Genomic DNA, 9,547 nt, shown 5'->3' on the forward strand with positions numbered 1-9,547 from the left:
TGATATGATCAGGTCCCCTGGAGGTGCTTTCTCTCTCTCTCTCTTTCTCTCTGTCATGCACATACATGTACTCTTTAGCATTTAAAAAAAGAAGAGGACCAGCAGATGTCTTAATGGTTACGTCGCTGGACTACCATGTAGTTGACCACAGTCTGAGTCCTGGACCTGGTAGCTTAAAACTTACGCCAGGTGTGTGTGTCTGCATGCCCAAGATCCCAAGAAGAGAATGGAGAAGGGATTGTGGCACGGCCATCCCCCCTGGGGAGTGATTTTTCCCTCTCTGTCTCTCTCTCTGTCTCTCCAATGACCACTCACACCTGATAGCAAAAATCTCTCTAAAAAGCATAAGTAAAAATAAGTAAAAATTAAAAAGAAGAAAAAAAGGAAAGAAATAATGAAAAAAAAACAACAACTGGAGTTAGAAGGTTTGGGTTCTAGTGCTAGATCCAATCACTCAATAGTTTTGTGTGGTTGTGGAAAAATTAATTAATCTAAGTGCCCGTTTTCTCATCTACAAAGTGAAGCGACACTGAACAATGTTGAAAGAATGAATTCTACAACATATATGGAACACTGGGTGTTATGTGCACCAATTGTTCTGTTCTGTAATGTTCTCCAAACTGTTCTGTGCTCTAGAAATTCTAGGGTCTACATGAAAGGGCTTGAGGGCCAAGAGTGAACTGAGAAGATTGCCTCCAACTCCTACACCCCATCTCTGGTCCCTTCAAAAACTTTGATCAGAACAGAGCCATCTTGGTCTGTTTCACAAATAGGAATTACAAGTAAGAATTGCTTTGAAAGATTTCACTGACGGTAAAAAGGGGAAGAGGGATGAAAACTATTGATACAATGATTAATTCAAATAACTAACTCATAATTTAAAACGATTATTTCAGACTTGTGTGTATAATAAGATTTGTATTTGTAAGGAACAAATAATCTATAGATTTGTGTGTTTGTGCATGTCTTGTACAAATGCTAAAGTTGGCCTTTGTCGCTTCTGAACTCTTTCACTGTTCACAACATCACCATGAGAACCTATGTTTTGATTCTCAAATAAATGATGACTTGGTTTTTTAGTCTTCAGAAATAAACATATCAAGTGATGCTGTTCATTAAATTGCATGGTATGAAACAATATCGTACATGACACATATACATGACCAACACAACCAAACATTAAGCTACACAACATGAGTTCTCTTAATTATTAGCTGTCATATTGAGATTAAATTGGGCATTAAATTAAGTTTAAAGAGAGATTAAATGGTGACACGAAGTGCAGTAAAGACACAATAGGCATGGAAAATAAAAGGCAATTATTCAGAATAAAATCACAGTATTAAGGACCCGAATACTTGTCTGCTTTCAAATTTAAATTTAGGTTTATTTTGGTCTACAAATAGGGATGCAAAGATGAAGTTCATTATTTTAGTCCCTTAATTTTGGAAATCTTGGGTATTGCATGCTATCATTCATCACCTATGGTTAAAGTTTGCTCCTACATTATTGGTGAATTTTTAATTCATATATTAGGCAGCTTTCATCAGCATGTTATGTTCTTTTTTTTCTTTTTTTTTTTTTTGCCAGAGGATGCATGCAGTCACCAGACAGAGACACAGAGAGGGAGGGAAAGCGAGGAAGCATCTCTCACAGGGAATGTTCACACCACAATCCCTTGACCTCCATCTCTCTCCTCTTTTGGTATTTTGGGCAGGTACACACATACACCTAAAGTCTTTTTGTTTTTGTTTGTTTTGTTTTGTTTTGTTTTTGCTGTGAGAGATTTTTTTGCTATAGGGCATGTGTGCTCGCTAGAGATACAGAGAGAGGCAGAGAGACCATGGCTATGTCGCTGGACTTCCACCGGATTTGGGACTCCACCGTGGTTCGAGTCCCAAATCTGGTGGCTTAAACTCAGGCCAGGAGAGTGTGTGTGAATGCCCAAGATACTGAGAGGAGAACGGAGGAGAAGGGATTGTGGCACGGCCATTCCCCCTTGGGGGGTGATTTCTCACTTTCTGTCTCTATGTCTTTCTCTGTCTTTCTGGCGAGCACACACGCCCTATAGCAAAAACTTCTCAAAAAAAAAAAAAAGAATATGTAATCTTTGCAAATTTAATTTTCATCAGGAATGTCCTGTAAAAATATAAAACGAAACAAAATAAAAAAACTGACTTTACTCAAGGTGTGTAATATTTTACAAGATGTAAAATATTTTCTTTCGGAAATGAAAACATAAATTCACTACTTATTTCCATAATTAGTGCTGAAACTATTGTGATAAGTTTGTAGCTTTAATGCATGCAAGATGAAATTCTATATCCCAATGGAAGTGTTATATTTTTACCCAAAACATTTTCTCTTTTTATGCCATTCGAGGACATAGTTCAAGTTCATGATCGTATTTATTAGGTCTGGCGTGGATTTCGAAAATTCATTAACAGGAGCAAATCCTGTTTTGTGTTGATTTCCGCACAGAAATCTTTCTAGTCTTTTAGATGGTGCCTGGCGACCTCATTCATATGAACACATTAACCAGAACAAAACTCAACAGGCCATGGATGAATCCAGTGAAAAGAAAGACCTACTGGGTTTGGGAATATGTGGTGCCTGGACTGGTCTGGGTGTGAAACCGAAGTCAGCCATTGTACACAGGAAGCTGAATGTAAGACCTTCCACAAACACTTTCACAAACAGGGGCCTGTTTACAAAGTGTGCTCCCACAGCCAGCAGTCTCTGCCAGTGCTTGTCTGTCAAACGTCCAAGCTCGGAGGTGCCACAGCAGCTTCAGTTATCCATGTTTCCCAGGCCACACAGCCACAATGACAGTCACAAAACAGATTTCTCTCATCCACCCTCCCGCTGAGTCAGAAAAACCTTGTGATCTTGACCCTGTCCCTCCCCTTCCTTTCCAGCAGCTGGAGATCAGGTCCTCTGCTGCTCTGGGACACTGCTCCACTCCAAATCTCTCAAGGTGACCAAACCCTGAGCCTCATCTTATCCACACCAAAGCGGTACAGGTCTGGGCTGGGGTAGAATGTGAGTGACACTCCTGCCGAACTGCAAGTCCTCTTCCTTCACGTGGAGCGGAATCCTATGAATGAATGCAGGGAGGAGAGGGGTTGAGGAAAGCAGAAGAGCAAGAAGAGCAGAGGTGGGCCAGCAGAGGAGTTGATAGGCAGAGGGCTCACCTATTAAGCAAAGCAGAAGTTTATAGTTCATCTATTCCCTTAGGCAGTTTGTCTTACCCAAATGAGTATCTCAAAGTAGTCCTCCAACCCCACAATTGATAGGTGTTTGTAGTAAATAAAACACTCTCTGAACCCCTTTAAAACTCCAAAGGCTTCCGTAATTCCCTCAGGTCTCTTACGGATTGGCACCTCGGAAAGCTGGCAGCCCAGGTAGTCAGGCTTTAAAGAACCTCATCCCTCACCCATCATAAGAAGGCACCTTTTCCCCCTTCTAATAAGCCCTCATACTCCAAGTCCCAGGATCCCTCCTGCAAACTGTCTAGCGCCTGTGGGGGAACAGGGTCCAGATTCCCAAGCCGACCTTTCCGTTATAAAGGATTCCTGGATCAGGAATGGGAACTTCAGCCAGTTCCTCTAGTAGGCGCACAGCTTGGCTGTTTGTGGTGACGGCTGCACATTGGTGGCGGGGGACCCCCATGCAATGGCTGCTGGATAATGACAGTGGGCAATCGTCTCGTAATAATGGTGCCAGGTAATGGCAGCTGAGCCATGGCTGCTGGCCAATGGCCTATCTCCTGGCATAGGCCCAGCTGGGGTCAGCGGCAAGATGGCCAGTGGGGCCTATTTCTTCATGGGGCACATCTTGGCGAGTGCCCATCGTCTGCACAGCTGCTCTCTAAACACATTGACATACTTGGATCTGTGAAGGAAACATGGCCAATTTCTAGGCAGCTAACCACCTTCCTCTTTTCCTGGCATTTGCATCACCACCTTCCAGGTGTTGTTTCACTGTGAGCTAATCATCATTCCTGGGCCACCTCCACTAAAATTCAAACTGAATCATTTAAACATTTATTTATTTATTTTATATTTCAATGCAATTAAGTCCTTATTAACAACTTTAAAGTGATGTACATAAATGTTACCAGCTAATCTTTCTATAGACTTTGTCTTGCTCAGTAAACTATCAAATGGAAAATGAAAAAATATGAATATCTTGTCAGTATAAGATAGATTTTTATATGAATTTTCTCTCTGATTAGTCTTGTTTTTAAGGGGATAAAAGATTGTTGTGGGTTTTTTAATATATTAAGTATTAATATTTAGGATAAGGTAAATACATAAAATTTAGAAATAGTTGTCCGGAGATAAAATTATTTGCTGGAGATTTTATAGCAAGGAATGGCCAAGACTAAAATAAAATCCTGAATATTATATTTGTTTTCCCATTCGGTGCCCTCATTTCCCCTCCTGGTATCTGTCAGAATTTGTATATATCAGCTGCAAGTTCAAGCATTATTTTCTAAATCCAAAGAGTGAAAACTTTCAGGGAAAGCTCTAAGGCTATGCCTAGGTTAGCCTGGATGACTAGATTAGAATCAGTGGCAATATCTCTCTGAGCAAAATCTTCCAATTTTATTCTTGTCACTCCCTGGGGAGCAATTGCAAATGTGGGTGCATTACACTCTCTGGCTTCCTTTGATCTCTTTATTCAGAACTCTTGTTTACTGTATTAAAACAATTCGCTTCATTCATCAGCTAGTCTTTGTTCCTCAGATAGATTTTTTTTCTTTTTCTTTTTTTTTTTTCCGGTCAAGCGCTCAAGGGGGATATACTTGGCCTTGTTTATATGTCCTCTGATTAAATTTTACTTTCCCCATCTTTTGGAAAAGTCGTGGTGTGGAGATTTCCTAAATCAAGGCATGTGTTGATTTTTTTTTTTGTTTCTCTTTCATCTATCTTTCTGGATGCTGAGAGGTCAAATTTCCTTGCTATAATTCTTGTTACCAAAAATGCAAAGATTATCTCTTTGGAAATGTTTGGAGAACTTGGGCATTTCCCTTTGTAATGATGGGGTCAAGATGTTTGGATTTGTGACAATTCCTGTCTGTCTTGCTTCAATTCTCTCCGGAATAGGGAAGATTGCTTTTTCCTTCTCTTCCTTGCTATGCTGTTATTTGTCAGTAGGCCGAAGCTAGAAGGTGGTGCTGTTTAGCATGTAAATAAACCAACACTTTTTCCAGTAAATAGCTCCGTCTAGCATTATATGCCAGGAACTCTCATCTACACAATGATGAATTCAATTCTTGCATTATGCTTTCCTTTCCTGTCCTTTCACAGAGAGAAGGTGATCACACTGTAATTATATAAGTCCTTTTTACTTTATTATTTCTTTTTCTGATCGTGCTTCTAATTTTTCTAGTCTCCTCATAGATAGCATTTCCCATTGCTAAGATAAAATTCCTAAGGCAGCCTTTGTGAATTAATTTACTTCCTATAGTCCGGTGTTTTATAGATGATGTAAATGAAGGATGTGGCTTGCATATCTATTTAAAGAGACGTGCTTATACTTCACTGTTCTGGCCAGATGAGTGGGCACATGCTTTTGCATTTTTATTTGAACCCCACTGAAGTTGGTCATTATATTTTGAATGCCACAGCACGTCTATACCATTATTTAAAGGATCTTGTTCATTCATCCATATAATGATTGGCATTGGCTATAACTTGATGCAATGTTACACTATTTTAATTCTTTCTCAGGCAATGTTATCTTTGATCACTTCCTATTCACTGGGAAAAAACCCCACACAATTGCAATCCCACATTATGTTTCCGCGATGATGCCAAGCACTCCCTGGAATATAGCTATTCAAGACAATTTCTCCACCCTCAGGCTGCTCATTAAAGGGATGGCAGTTTCTAACTTTAATGAATAAGGTAGAGTAAAAATTCCACTCTTCTTTCAAAGACTCGGTGTTTTTTTTTTAAAAGTGTTTTCTACTGCCTATTTCTTTGTTTAATTGGAAATGGTGTATACTCCTACATAACCATGACCACAGCTCAGTATGCAAAGTATCTCCTTGTCACATTTTCTTCTTTGTGGTTCAAGTGTATATTTTATCAAAGAATTTCAGAGAAAGCTTTGTATCTCACGAACATACACCATTGGCTGTGCGTAATGCATTTAGATTACCATGTTGTCTGTGGGTAGAGTGGCTCCTATACTTTCTGGGTTTTCTCCCTTCTTCCCAAATACCGATTTAATATGTTCTTTTAATTCAGGGACATTTGTGGCAGCCTCCAAATCTCATTGAAAAGTTTAGCAAGAGACAAGAAATGCTTTCTTAAGAATGACAGGGACCAGTGTTTAAGAAATGCTGCTTTCTTTTCAAAATCCAGTAGCCTAAAACCCAACCAAATTTGTGGCTGTTTCTATGTTTAAAGGTGCTGATTCTCTTTCTTCTTTTTTGATCAATCAGCTGAAATCTGAACTTTTCTATCTATCTCCTAGTGAGTCACAACCATAAAGCAACAGTCAGATGGAGTACAGGAGGCGTTTTAAGATTTTAAGCTGAATTACACCCAGAGGTGCCACACTGACGTGGCAGTAGATAGGTCTGCATCATGCAAGTGGCTGAGATCTTCTTTCCTTAGCTCCCATCATCGTTAAGGCTGGAAACTGAGGGCTGAGCACCAGCAGAGTCACAATTCTGGAGCGGTCTGATGAGAAGCAGGGCAGGTGGGTATTAGGATGTGCATTCAAATCTTGAAGGTGTTAGAGGTGTGAACGAGCTCCAAACAAATCCTCACTCTCTTTATTGTGTAGTACCTGGTCTGAGTATGACAGTGTTCATGTATGTTGGAGGACCTGGGATAAATATAGGCAATATTCTGTTCTCTGCTGGAGCTTTCAAGCTGGGGAGATCCATGTTACTTGAAATGAGAAAAAAACAATAGAAAATAGTTCAAACTAAATGATATCTTGTGCTCAGTAAGCAGAAAACATAATAAAGGTACTTCCAACAAGTTTTTGAAAATACAGAATTAAAGGACAAGCTTGTTGTTTTTTTTTTAATATCCATTTTCCATGAACTTTTCAAAGACTATGTGTAGTTATCCAGAAAGAAAAAAGGCATGTTTATTTGAAATTCAAATTTAACTGGGCATCCTGGCAACCTCTCCCCTGTGAAGGAGCACTGTGGGCCTGGCTGAGCTGCAGACCCACTTCTGCCTTCTGGCTAACACACTCCACAAGGAGCAAAGCAACAACTTACGTGCGCACGCTGCCTTGACCATGTACAAACGGTCTCCTGCGCGTCGTTAAACATAATTCTCACTGCAACCTTTCCAGAGGAATGTCATTAATCCCAGTTTTCAGATGAAGAAAATGGGGCTCAAAAACATTAGCTGCTTTTCTGACTGAATCATCGAGGGAGATACCCAATCCAAATTTCACGATCCCTAGTCCAGTGCTTTTTCACTGCCCCACGGTTGTCCATATTGTCCCACAGCTGGTGGGCTTTCTTCACTTCACAAAAAGCTTCCATTCGTTCAGTTTTTCTGCCAGGTTTCCTACTGGAGTGGCAACTTCCTGTCCAAAGCTATTTATTCACCACTCATTGTCCCTGGCTAATGCCACCATCAGCCTGTGAGGACAGTGCAGGACTAGGGACAAAGTTGTGGGGGAGGTTGCAATGATTTTCCCTGGGGCTTTTCTCCTAATCCCATGTTGGAGATTCTCTATGAACAAGCTAACACCCTGGCTGGAAATTGACATTGCCTGTAACACTGAACTCATTCAGCTGGCTTAGCAATTAAGTTGATCGCCTCCTCTTGGGTATGACAGTGTTCATGCATGTGGATGGGAGAATATGGAATAAATATATGGAATAATCTGTACTCCCCTGGCGTACTAGAAATTTTGTCTATTCTTCCTAAAAATGTTCATTTCTAGGACAACAATAAGAAATACGGAAATAAGGAAAGTACTAACAATAAAGAATATGGAAATAAGAAAAGGATCTTCAGAATTTTAAAGTTATTACTACATTGTAACTGATATATTCTTTTTTTAGAGGTTTTTGCTATAGGGCACATGCACTCACCAGAAGGACAGAGAGACAGAAAGCGAGAAATCACCCCCCGGGTCACGCTGCAATCCCTTCTCCTCCATTCTCTTCTCGGGATCTTGGGCACGCATGCACATGCGCCAAGCGTGAGTTTAAGCCACTGGGTCCAGGACTCAAACCGTGGTCGACTATGTGGGAGTCTCCGTTGTCTTATATGTGGGAGGTCAGCAACATAGCCATTACCCTAACTTCTGAACCCACTGATATATTCTTGATGCCGTAATGCACACAATAAAAACATCTGAACTATATATAAGGGTGAGAAATAGAACAGAGATATTTTCCGTAATTCCACTTCCTGTAAATCATCTTCATAACTGATTTATATATATATTCTTTCAAGATTCTTTTCTATATTTATACAAATATAAATATTCTAATTATTTTTCAAAAATGTGATTGTGTTGCTATGCAACTTTTCCCACATAGATGAGTATCTTAAACACTATGTCATTACACATAGATTTACTTTTTAATTTAAAAAAATAGTTATTTACTTATTTTAGAGTCTTGCTATGTCAGTCCTTCTGCCTCAGCTTCCTGAGTGACCATAATGCTCAGCCTTTAGGGTGGGCCAGGAATAGAATCCAGGCTTCCCATGTGGCCTTGGCCTGTCCAGTAGTGTCTCCTGCACGTCCTGCCATGGCTGGGTCAACTTTTTAATTTTTAATGGTTGCAGAGTATTCTACTATCTAGCTATACCACAGTGTATCTAACCAATATCCTAACTAACGGACTTTTGGGCTTTTCCAGATTTTTCTTGTTATAATAATACTTCAGGGGCCAGCAGATGGCATGGTGGTTAAGGACGTTGGACTCCCACATGGCCAACCACAGTTCATGTCCCGGACCTGGCAGCTTGCCTTCTCTCTCTTTCTCTCTCTTGCTCTTGCTCTCACTCTGTTCCTCTCTGGTCAAATTAAAATAAATAAATATATACAGAAATAAAGTTAAATAAACTAATTGTTTTTAAAAAAGAATGATTAAAAAAATACTGCAATTTTTATGTTTCTGGAAGTGAACTATGTAGGCCAGAGTATACACATTTTATATGTGAAGAGGAATTGCTAGGTGGTATGCCATAAGGAATTTTCCTGTTTCTCCTTTTATCATTCCTTTTCAAGTTTATCTGGGGGGTTTCTTTTTATTTCTCTCTCTCTATTTATTTATTTGAGAGATTTTCGCTATAGGGTACGTGTGCTTGCCAGACAGACAGAGAGAGACATAGAGACAGAAAGCGAGAAATCACCCCCCAGGGGGGATGGCCACGCCGCAATCCCTTCTCCTCCATTCTCCTCTCAGGATCTTGGGCACACACGCACACGCGCCTGGTGTGAGTTTAAGCCACCGGGTCCGGGACGCGAACCGCAGTCGACTACATGGGAGTCCAGCGACATAGCCATTATACTAACTGCTGATCCCCTTATTTCTTTTGAAGGA

This window comes from Tupaia chinensis, unplaced genomic scaffold (genome assembly GCF_000334495.1).
Source record: "Tupaia chinensis unplaced genomic scaffold, TupChi_1.0 Scaffold000113_1, whole genome shotgun sequence".
Taxonomy (NCBI): domain Eukaryota; kingdom Metazoa; phylum Chordata; class Mammalia; order Scandentia; family Tupaiidae; genus Tupaia; species Tupaia belangeri.